Genomic DNA, 11,880 nt, shown 5'->3' on the forward strand with positions numbered 1-11,880 from the left:
TCCTCCCTATTGACTGCTATTGATTCAGAAGCAACGTTCTTTACTGTAATAGATCTCAAGAACGCTTTCTTCAGTGTACCTATTGACCCGGAGAGCCAATATCTCTTCGGATTCAGTTTAAATGGACGAAGTTTCAAATTTTCCCGCGCACCTTAAGGATTTACAGAAAGCCCCAGCATCTATAGTCAAGCACTGAAAAGACAACTAGATTGTATTCAAATGCCAGTTAATACCGCTTTACTGCAGTACGTCGATGATCTACTGATCACCGCACGAAGTGAGCCCGAATGTGAACAAGCATCACTAACAGTTTTGCATTTCCTGGCCGACAAGGGACACAAGGTGTCTCCTTCGAAGCTACAATTCTGTGTTCAGCAAGTTGTGTACTTGGGTCACTTGCTGTCCAAAGTGGGGAGACAGCTCACTCCCGATCGCATTCAGTTAATTGTAAACATGCCACGACCCCAGACACAAAAGGAAGTGCGGGCCTTCATAGGCCTCACCTCGTACTGCAGACAATGGATTCCTCAATATGCATTTCTAGCTAAACCACTCATTCAGTTAACGACCCAGGAGGCTGCAACTTCGACTGTCCTCCCTTGGACTCAGGAACACACACAAGCCTTTGAGGAATTAAAGAAAGCTTTATGCCAAGCACCAGTTTTAGCAACACCATGTTACAGCAAACCGTTTACACTTTTTGTTACAGAACGTGACGGTACAGCGTTGTCTGTCCTCACTCAAGATCAAGCAGGTTCACATAAGCCTTGCGCTTATTTTTCAAGTACATTGGATTCAGTAGCACAGGCACTCCCTGCATGTTTAAAGTCAGTAGCAGCAACAGCGTTAGCAATCAGACAAAGCGACTCAATTGTTTTAGGTCATCAGTTAACAGTACAAGTTCCACATTCTGTAGAGGTTCTGTTAAACAGAACCCAGACTCAACACTTGACTATAGCACGACTGACAGGTTACGAATTGACATTATTCCAGCCACACATAGAAATCAGACGCTGCAGTATCTTGAACCCAGCGACATTGTTACCTACAGTTATGACAGATCCAGCTCCACATGATTGTATAGAGATCATTAATGCAGTAACAAAGCCCCGACGAGATTTAACAGATGTTCCATTGACAAATCCAGACCTGACACTTTATGTGGATGGTTCATGCATGAGAACAAGTACAGGAGAGTTAGTGGCCGCGTATGCAGTGACCACTGAAACTGAAGTTAAAGAAACACATCGTATTGATACACTGTCTGCTCAAGCGGCAGAGCTCATCGCTCTGACCCGAGCCTGTATTCTAGCCAAGAACAGAAATGTTAACATATACACAGATTCCCGTTATGCGTTCGGAGTCGTACACGACTTCGGCATGCTCTGGCAGGAACGAGGTTTCCTGACCTCTCATGGTACAAAGATACAGCATGGTCCTCTCATTCAAGCACTGTTAGAAGCAATACATCTGCCTTCAGCCATATCCGTCATGAAGTGTAAAGCACATACTAAAGTCACAGATTCTGTTTCCCAGGGTAACGACCTGGCAGATCAAACAGCAAAACATACAGCATTGACTCACACTCAGACAACTGACACGACAAAGACAACAGATCCGACAAACTGTATGACAGTCAGAGATCCCACACTAGATGTTATTGACATTCAGACACATGCCACTCCAGAAGAAATAGAGAAATGGATCGAACTAGGAGGGATCCAGACAGATCAAGGTTGGATGACGAAGGGAAAATCTACATGGTTTCTCCCTGACTCTATGGTTCAAGTCATGATAAATACAGCACATAGTCCTGCACATCTAGGAGAGAAAGCAATGCTAGACAGTTTACAAAATCTCTGGAACAATAAACACTTACGAGCAGCAGCGAAACAGAAAGTGCGTACTTGCATGATCTGTTGTCAGTTCAATCCAGGTAAAAGCGTCCCTGTAGAGCAAGGTGGATTTCATCCTCCCGATCACCCTTTTGAAGTCCTCCAGATGGATTATATCCAGATGGACCGTTGTCGAGGATTTAAATATGTTCTCGTAGTTGTCTGTGCTCTGTCCCGCTGGACCGAAGCATACCCAGTCCCAGATTACACTGCTCCGACCACTGCCAAACAGTTGGTTCGTGAATTCTTCCCACGATACGGCATGCCTCGTGTCGTGTACTCAGATAACGGTCAGCCATTCTCATCCGAATTAATGAAGCAAGTTTCCTTGTTACTGGGATACCAGTGGAAGTTCCATTGTGTCCGACATCCAGAAGCAGCAGGCCTTGTAGAAAGGCATAATCAGACATTAAAGATCCGCCTTGCCAAAATATGTCAGGAAAAAGGGGTCGACTGGATAGTCGCCCTGCCAGTGGCACTATTCTATATGAGAATGGTCGCCCATTCGAGATCAGGGCTATCCCCGTACGAGGTGGTCTTTGGCAGACCACCGAATATGTGGGGGACGCCCATTCCTAAAAAGATTACTGATGTTGATTCTAATATGTTGACAGATTACCTTGCCTCCTTGATGTCTGCACTCCAATCATGTCGTTCACAGGTTGCCGCAGCCTTCCCTGACAACACTGATGTGAAGCCACATGACGTCCGCCCCGGGGATGTTGTCCTCGTCCGCAACTTCGACAGAAAAAGTCCGTTGGAGCCCCGCTGGAAGTCTCCGAAGACCGTTCTTCTTACCACAAAGACCGCAGTCAAATTGGAAGGCAGAAAGGGGTGGGTCCACCTAAGCCATATCAAAACATTCCCAGGACTGAAACCGGAACAAGACACACCCACCCCCACCAAAGACTGTGTTACCAAAGACTTTACCGAATCTAAACGAGAAAAGACTCCTCAAGAACAATATCGTATGAAATTGCGATCTAGCAAGTCAGACAGTTTAATTGTTTAAGTCCTCCCCTAGGTGAATCGGTTAAATAGTTTCTGACATGTATCCCCTAGATCGAGATAGAGAGAGAGAAGCAAAGAAACGTACATATTGCAAATCACTCCGTAGTCACTGCATAGTGACACTAATAATCATGTTTATTCTCAGTGTTTTAATTATTATTGCTAGCATCTTATTACCTATCTACTATCCTATTTTCAAGCGTGAACAATCTGCTTACAATGTCTCTGCTGAACACACTTTTAGTGAGTTACCTCCTCATGAGCTTTCCTACAGACTCGCGCTGCGCAACAATACATTCATTAGTATGTTACATCATTCTCATCAAACTAACAATGCTACAAATTGTTGGATATGTGGCCGACTCCCTCCCTACCAGAATTACAAGGGAGCTCTGCCTCTCTTTCCGTACCCGTTCTCTCACAATGGCTCCTGTAGAGCATGGTTTAAGATAATTAATTCTATAGATCCCGATATTGCTGTTTTCGATGGGGGTTGGGTTTGGGGAAACCTGAACTTGGTCCTACTAGACGTCTGTTACCCGGATAAGGAGGGACTCCCCACTAGAATAGGAACTGATCTAGAAAATGAAGTGTATGGATTAGGTAATTATACAATTAGCCTTATGATTCTTACTGTCGAATCCGAAGCCACACCAGTTCTACCCACTATGTCAGTACTGCCAGTCACTGGTGAATTATGTATCAAGAAGAAAGGTTCCGTACATTTAGGTCATAGTAAATGCACTACTGTGGTCGAATTCAGTGATGATGGAAAATCATCTTTCAAAGCTATCAGTCATTCTTACTTTGTTTGTGGTCATACCGCATACATACGTCTACCTCCAGATTGGGATGGTACCTGTTACATTGCATTCCTTCTGCCACCTGTTTTTCTAGCTCCTCCTGATTACCATAGAAATAGCAATCTAGTAAAGAATAGACCCAGAAGAGATGTCCCACTTGTCGACTACACAGAAACGGCATGGGAACAGTACACTGATTTTAATAAAGGATTCTTTATCTTTTTAGGACCTGTTCAGAATAGTAAATTAATACGCAGATTAACTAGAACACTTGAAGCCGTAGTAAACGAAACTACCTCCGCCTTAGGTAACTTAACAGAAGAGCAGTCCGCTATGCGGGTTGTTGTCCTTCAGAATCGTCTTGTAATTGACGTCATCTTGGCAGATAGAGGTGGAGCCTGTAAGGTCATCGGGTCAAGCTGCTGTGTTTTCATTCCACAAAATGCACCATCTGTATATCAAGCTATCACCCGTCTTCATAAAATTGCAAATCAGATACATCAGAATCCAGGCACCTGGACTTGGTCCGGTTGGTTCTGGACAACGTTAACAGCTTGGGGATGGAAGATCCTATCCTTCCTAGGCATTGGCCTAGTCCTAGTATTCAGTTGCTGCCTGTGCCTGCAGTGTGGGCCAGCGATTTGTGGACTGTGTGCCACCTCTTGTATTGAACATTCCAGTTTTCACTCAAAACGTAACCGAAAGAAAGAAGAACAAATGATGTTACAAGAACAGACTGATCGATTCATGAGGATCGATATTTCATGAAGGGTCCGTAGGGAACAAGGAGGGAATGAGGAAAATTAAATTTTGGCCATGTTGTGTTCCCTAGCGCGTACCCCACCGACTCCATGTACCAGCTTAAAGTGCATGTAACTTCCCTCCTGTGCCAGCTATGAAGACGCAAATACATTTGCGTCCAACGTTAACATGTCCTCTTTCAGATCCACCACGAATGGATTATATAGTCCGTTCCTAAGTATGCTATGCCACCGTCTTTTTGTGGTACACTTTTCGTATTTTTCCTGCTCTAGCAAGAGTAGGCCCTGAATTCCTGCCATCTGAACCTCTTTTGTGGCTCCTGACTCTGCCCAGGCTACCTCTGTACTCGTGAACTCTGTCCTACTTTCAGCGCGGCCCCTCGCGCTCAGCTCAAGCCTGCTTTCTGCCAAGACTGACTATAACCTTCGAGTTATCTGTTCCGCTCCTCGAGAATGCATTCCTGCCTACTAGATCCTGTAAACATCCTCTCCAGCTGCAGAGCCAAAGGGCCGACCTGTCTTAACGCAAGTAAATCATAGCCTCTGTTGCCATGCTTCCATGGAAGGCCCCGTGCCCCACGCTTCACGTGTAGACACTCAGGCGCTTATACACGCATCCACAGTTAGCGTAGAATAGCTTCTGCCCTAGAGACCTTTCCGCCCAGATAGTATAGTTCCTAAACATCAGATATCAGATATGATAGAGGTACAAGTTGATCTGACATGCCAGACTTCTGTCTCTTTCCGTCAGTGTGAATGTCAAGTCCCCTGCACCCCGTCAATCACACGTCATGCAGCTGCGCGCGCATCCAAGCTTCCGATTTTCTGCTGACATTGCAACATTCTGTTAGCACCACCCCTTGGTGCCACCCACTTGCGTCACCTATCAGTGACGTTTCTAGCACACACCTCTAGTTCACGCCTAGTTTACGCCTCTTGATGATGTACTAGTACCACGTGTATACTGTTATCTTGTCTTCTCTCAGCTGTTACGCCTCTTACATTGATTCTTATGGTATAAATCAAGTATATAAGCTATGTATTATCAATAAAATTCAGCGCTCTATCCCTTCTGACACCCCTGTGGTGGTCAGAACATGATATCCTGATTCCTTTATGAGGAATAAAACCCTTAGAAACTCTAACACCACGGACTCTGTTTTTTTTCATTCTGATTGAGTTATTATTGATTAAGTACTTACCTGCATAGAAATTAAGAGAGTAAATTAATTATTTACGTCAGAATAGAAAATCAAACTATTCCTTTACCAAGAGCGCCCTCCAGCGCAAGTCGTAGTAATGACTTACGTTGTAATGGCTGCGTAGTAAAGGACACGCGGTGTAAACACCGCATCGTAAAGGATGTTTACCGCCCGCCTTGATCTCCCACTCAGCAAGGGATGCCATGTAATCTGTTCTCTGCTCCCTAAACTAGTTCCATGACTAAATGCCAGTCAGGTTCACTGCCCCTTGCTTCAGAAAGAGTGCCCTTCCTTCTGCCCCTCCTCCAATCCAGCCCACATAGGAAAAAGTGATGCCCTGGACACTCTTGATTGTCAAACCAAGCAATGCTCGTAGGTTTGCTGTTCAACTATTTACTGAGGATGTATGATGGAACCACGCATGCTAATACCACGCATGCCTTTACCACGAGGTGGTTACTACGTGGGGACTTTTACAACGCGTTACCTTTACCACATAGACTGTTACAACTATTATTCCTTTTCCACGCATGCCTTTACAACAAATTTGGATTTAAAGGCATGTATGTGGAGAGGCGTGGTGCAGTGGCCAGGGCAGCTGACTTCGGAGCACAGGGTTCACGGTTCGATCCCCGACTCTGGCGGCAGCTCAGCTCAACACCATGTAACTCTGGGCATTAGCTCACTTAATTTCCACGATGGCCCCCAGCACCATGAGATCCGTAAGGGTGAGTAGTTCACACTTTACAAATGCGGATTTATGTTAAAGGAATATGCATGCTAAAGGTTTTTCCTCAAGATCTAATACCACCTCTCTAGATACCAGCTCTGAGCCCTAAAACCAACCGCAACCCGGCCCTAAAAAAAAAAGGCCCCAGAACTGGCCCTAAAAGCAGTCCCTGGCGCAACCCCCTTGGCCCCCAGCCCGTAAAAGAAAAAGAACAACCCCAGCCCTGAACCCTAAAACCGCACCCCGGCGCAAGACCCCTGGCTCCCAGCCCTAAAAAAAACCTTCGCCCAAGCCCTGAGCCCTAAAACCTCACCCTGACGCAACTCTCCCTGGCTCCCAGCACCCCCCCAAAAAAAACAACCCTGAGTCCTAAAACCAGCCCCAGGCGCTATTTCCCTGTCCTAAAAAACCAACCCCCAGCCCTGAATCCTAAAGCTATGTATAGTAATGGTAGACGCGATGTAACCATCACATGGTAAAGGCTATGCAGGGTATCAGCTGCCTTGTAATGGCTGTTTCCCGTTCGCTGACCCAGCTGTGTGCCTAGCGCCTGGAGACCTCGTTGAGGTGACAGTGTGGTTTACAGGATTCGTTTAACAGTACACACTTGTATGTGAGTGAGTGAGTGAATTTATGCCTGAACATGGGACCAAGCCAAAGCAGTTGTTTGAATCTGTTTGAAATTTCACCTTTCTCTTTGTAATTTGTGACATGGAAAGCTAGATTTGATCGTCAGATGCTGGCATTTTTTTGCGAGAAGAAGTGATAGACATGTCAGCTTGTGCTGAGATCTACCCAAACAAACACCACAACATGTAGGAAATGTAAAAGGTCTATTAAACCCCAGAGCTACGAACAGCCAAATTCCATCAGGATGTACAGTTCCTCATGCATCACATCAGGCCATTGATGTACTTGTCTACTCATCTGCCAATTAGAACGAAGAGATCCGATTTGCAAATTTTTTTGAGACTTTAAATCCTTCTGGCTCTATTTATTCCTCCAGGCCTGTGTATTGTGTTGAGGTAGTATTCGTGTACTTGCACTCACCATGTGTTAATGTGTGGAGGCTGACTGCATTTTGCATTTCCATACCTGTCAGTAATGCTTGCTGGACAGTGAGGTAATGTAAACAGCTTCCCACCGAGGAACATCTGAAAATACTTGTAGGCCCAGTCCACCTCTATGCCTTCCATACGTGAGGGTATGTGCAACCTGCCTCGGCCAGACTGGGAACAGAAATCAGCCATGGCAATTCTGCTCAACCTGCCCTGGGGGATTACTGAGAAGCGCCAGCCAGGGAGGGGACGTGGGGAGTGGTGTGCTACCGAAAAGTGCTGTCCTTGGGGTGGGTTGTGGTGTCAAGCACCGCTGCTGCTTTTGTTACAGGAGCCGATATTGCAGAACCACCAGTCCCCAGTAACAAAGCAGCCCTCACCCTTCCGGCCCACCGAGAAAGCACCCAGTGCCCACAACGGCCAGTCCGGCTCTGCTACCTGCACCCAACAAGCATGTTCTTCTGTTTCACATCACCTCCACTGAGTCCCTCCAAGATTCTGTTGAGCTAGTGTTACATACAGTATGACCAGACTGGCTCCCATCAGTTCTCTGCATAGGCATGGGTCAAAATAGATAAAGCTATGTATGTTGGAAAGGTTAGCAGAAGCGTAGCTTGGTCAGTAAGACTGGGGGTGGGGTGAGCTTCAGATTTTCTGACAATCATGCTATAATATCATGTTCCGGGCAGACGGCGGTCCCTTGAAGTAGGTGCTGGGCGGGGAGTCGCAGGCGTGAAAGACGCGGCGTGAACATTGCCCAACGCTGTCCTGACCCAGGAAGTCTACGAGTTTTTTTAAATTCGTACCTTTAGGCGACTGTACTCCACGGTGCGCCGCCACGGTTAATAACCGTGAGTAATTTCTTCTTTTCAACTAATTTTTGTATTTTTCACATAAGTGCCTCACGGGAGGGTGTGCCTTAGAGCGTGCATACCCCCGGAGTGCCATTTGGTGTGGTCCTGACGAATGCTGCGCGATCCCGCTTTTTTGACAGCAGAAACATGTTGACCAGTTGAGGTAATTAAGGACACAGGTCACCTAATACAGTACCATTGGTTGTCCGACATTCACGTTTTTAACCCTAATACGGGTTGGCCTGCATTAAATATTTTGTGTGGGCTTCAATCCTGTATTTTTTAATTTTGCACTCACTCTCTCTGCACACACATTTGAGTTTAATCACTAGTACACTCACCACCAAACCTGCTCCGCTGTAACTCAGGCGTTGTAGCACGCTGGGGCGACATTCGGTCACCCCAGCGGGGACCCGATGATGCAGCATGTCACCAACTAGTGGTGAGTGAGGGTCCTTCTAAACAAAAGGCTGTTTGCCTTGCCCTGTTGGACATAGTCATCCTTGGCCACAGGGTGGACGCCTCCTGACTATTAGGAACAGGCATGCTAAATACACAGAATTACCTGAGCAAGGTTGGGGTCCAGGAATAAACTGTCACTGACACTGTCACCTTTTCATTTTGTTTTTGGGTTTATGGGTTTTTTAAGTTACACTTAAACACTCCTTTGTTGTTTTCGATATAACTTCAGGGGCACAGGAGTGTTGACTCGAGCCCTACCTCTTCCGTTGATACATAAATAATATGTTATTCATTAAATGAGAATCAATGCATGAGGGAGGTCTTAAGGGGCCAGTGGAAAGGGGAAGGAATGTGGATTAAAACACAGGGGCAGATTTGCGAGCCCCTTGTGCCACTTTTGCGCTGCCGTTGCGTCACTTTTGTGACGCAGCGAGGGCGTAAACCATGCACCACATTGCACCCTATTTACAACGTGACGCATCTAGGGAGATGCGTCACGTTGTAAAGCTCTGCGCCACATGAAACCTGCGTCAGGTTTCAAGTAGGTGTTCCGGCGCAGGGGGTGGGGGACGTTCCGGCGCAGTGAAGCCTTGGTAAAGTGCCTGAGCGAAATCTACAAGATTCTTTCCACTCAGTCACTTTTCCGAGGCCGCTGCTTGAAGCAGGAGTAAGGCACCACGATATGTATGGGCAGGGCACGAGCATTGCTGGAGTTGCGTCACGCTTGCGACACGACTCCAGTAATGCGACACCCTTCCGACAGGAGATACGTCAAACATCTGTTTATCCTTGCGTCACGATGCGCTGCATAGTAAATGCAGCACATCTGTGGTGGTGCAAGGGTAAACTTGCGTGACGCCTCTTACGTGGCGCATCCCTGCTGATTTGCAGGGATGCGCCAGTCGTCATAAATCTGCCCCCAAGTATTTTGTAAATAACTGTGTTTTAAGACCTTCAAAACTGAGACGAGTGTGGGTGTTTTTGTCTGAGAGAGTATTTAAAAAATGCCAGGTGAAATCCAAAACGCACTTCACCATATCCGACTGAAAACTCCTGCACCCAACTATTTATTAAATAATACAATAATTAAGGGGGTGTAACACCCCCAAACTCACCTCTGTAGCTATACCCCTGAAGGTCAGACCTGATCTGGTGGGATCAGTGGAAGAGAAGCCTTTTTTGGAGTGTTAAATCCCACAGTGGACACGAACGTGCTTCACAACACCTTGAAAGGAATAATCGCCAATGGGTCACACCCTTTAAAAACAGGCCGCATCTCCGCGAGGGCAGTTTGTTTGTAAGAATCTGATGAGAGGTGCGCGTGGAACCTCAGCCCAGGGAATTTCCGCCCACGTTTCTCTACTTCCTGGTGTCTCCGCGAGGGTTTGGCGCACATTACGCAACACCACGTAAAGGTGTCTGCAACGTGACTTCCGATACACCTGTTTTTCGTCAACGTAAACAGGCCGTCTGCCACTAATGACGCATCTCACCCTCACACAGAATGCTGGAAATGTGCTGCGGATATTTCTGGACTTGTCCCTCCCTGCATGAGGGCGGCTTCAAGACTGACCCCCGGCCGAGGGACCGGCCTCTCCCCGAAGCAGGTGAACCGAGCGCCGGGTGAACACGGTCTCAGGTGGTGTTTGTCAGGTGCTTCTCACCCGCCTGTTTCTAGAGTGCTGCGGTTGTTTCAGACGAGGAAGTGAAAGCAGTCGCAGAGTATGAGAACTGATGCTGCGCACATCTTGTTTACTTAATCTGAACACACAACACATGAAGCTCCCTACATCTTTTGTTCTGTATTTCTTTACACAAGCTCACAGCCGCGCCTGGGGATTGAGTTCCTGTGTACCTACTTATTGTTTTTTATAGGGGTTGTTTTGAAACTTACAATGTCAATGCACCCACAATCTTTTTACCACTTTGTAAATGTTGTTGTAGTACATTTTGCTGCATCGTATCATCCATAAACAGTGTTGTAAGTGTGCATAAACCAGTGTGCAAAGTCTAGACTCCAGGCCCTACGGCCTAGGGAAGTGTCTAGACTCTAGACCGTCAGGCCCAGGGAGGTGGCTAGACTCTAGGCCCTCAGGCCTAGGGAGTGTCTAGACTTTCGACCCTCAAGCCTAGGGAGGTGTCTAGACTCTTGACCCTCAAGCCTAGGGAGGTGTCTAGACTCTAGACCCTCAGGCCTAGGGAGGTGTCTAGACTCTAGACCCTCAGGCCTAGGGAGTGTCTAGACTTTCGACCCTCAAGCCTAGGGAGGTGTCTAGACTCTTGACCCTCAAGCCTAGGGAGGTGTCTAGACTCTAGACCCTCAGGCCTAGGGAGGTGTCTAGACTCTAGACCCTCAGGCCTAGGGAGGTGTCTAGACTCTAGACCCGCTGGCCTAGGGATGTGTCTATAGACTATAGACCACAGCTTTCCAAACTTTTCATGTTGGTGACACACCTTTTTGTGAAAAAAATGTCAGGGACACAGTAACGCGAGGAAGCGCAGCGAGTGAGCCTGAACCACCTATGGTGGGTTCAGGCCCCACACACATACTCCACCCCACAAACACCACCCCACAGACACACCACCCCACACAACCCCCCCACACACACAACCCCAGCCCCACACACACCCCACACAACTCCCCCACACCCCCGCTCACACACCCCACACACAACCCCACACATACCACCCCACAGACACCCCCCCCACACACACACACACCAATATCCTTGTTATGGATGGTTAAACATTACTGGCTATTAAAACATAGAAGTGAGTTTTATTTGCACAGGTCATCTTAAACTGAATTTGACACTTGAAGTTAATTGATTTGACTTATATTCACACAATTTAGTCATGCAGGAAATCTGGGATTTGAACCCAGGCTTTCCAGTAACACTTAGTGCACTAAAGCCATTGAGTAGGTTGTTAATTTCTTATTCTCAGTCCCCTTTAAAACCAGAATACAGTTTTTGTACAATTCTGTAGGATGGAAGTACACTGTAAAATAAATGCCGATCACAGGTTAATCTAACACATTATTTAAAAATAAATAAATGTACATAATGAAGGTGAGGGAAAGCAGGACACTATATACTAATATC

General features: G+C 46.7%; 1 long non-coding RNA gene across 1 annotated transcript in view; it reads right to left on the reverse strand.

Annotated features, from left to right (window-relative positions):
- LOC147729774 (uncharacterized) overlaps nucleotides 1-10,337 on the reverse strand; it is a 289,109-nt gene extending 278,772 nt beyond the window's left edge. The window contains exon 1 of the long non-coding RNA XR_015308348.1: nucleotides 9,892-10,337. This is a non-coding gene — a long non-coding RNA (uncharacterized LOC147729774). The remainder of the gene's footprint in view (nucleotides 1-9,891) is intronic.
- Between the last annotated feature and the right edge of the window lie 1,543 nt (nucleotides 10,338-11,880).

This window comes from Lissotriton vulgaris, chromosome 2_1 (genome assembly GCF_964263255.1).
Source record: "Lissotriton vulgaris chromosome 2_1, aLisVul1.2, whole genome shotgun sequence".
Taxonomy (NCBI): Eukaryota; Metazoa; Chordata; class Amphibia; order Caudata; family Salamandridae; genus Lissotriton; species Lissotriton vulgaris.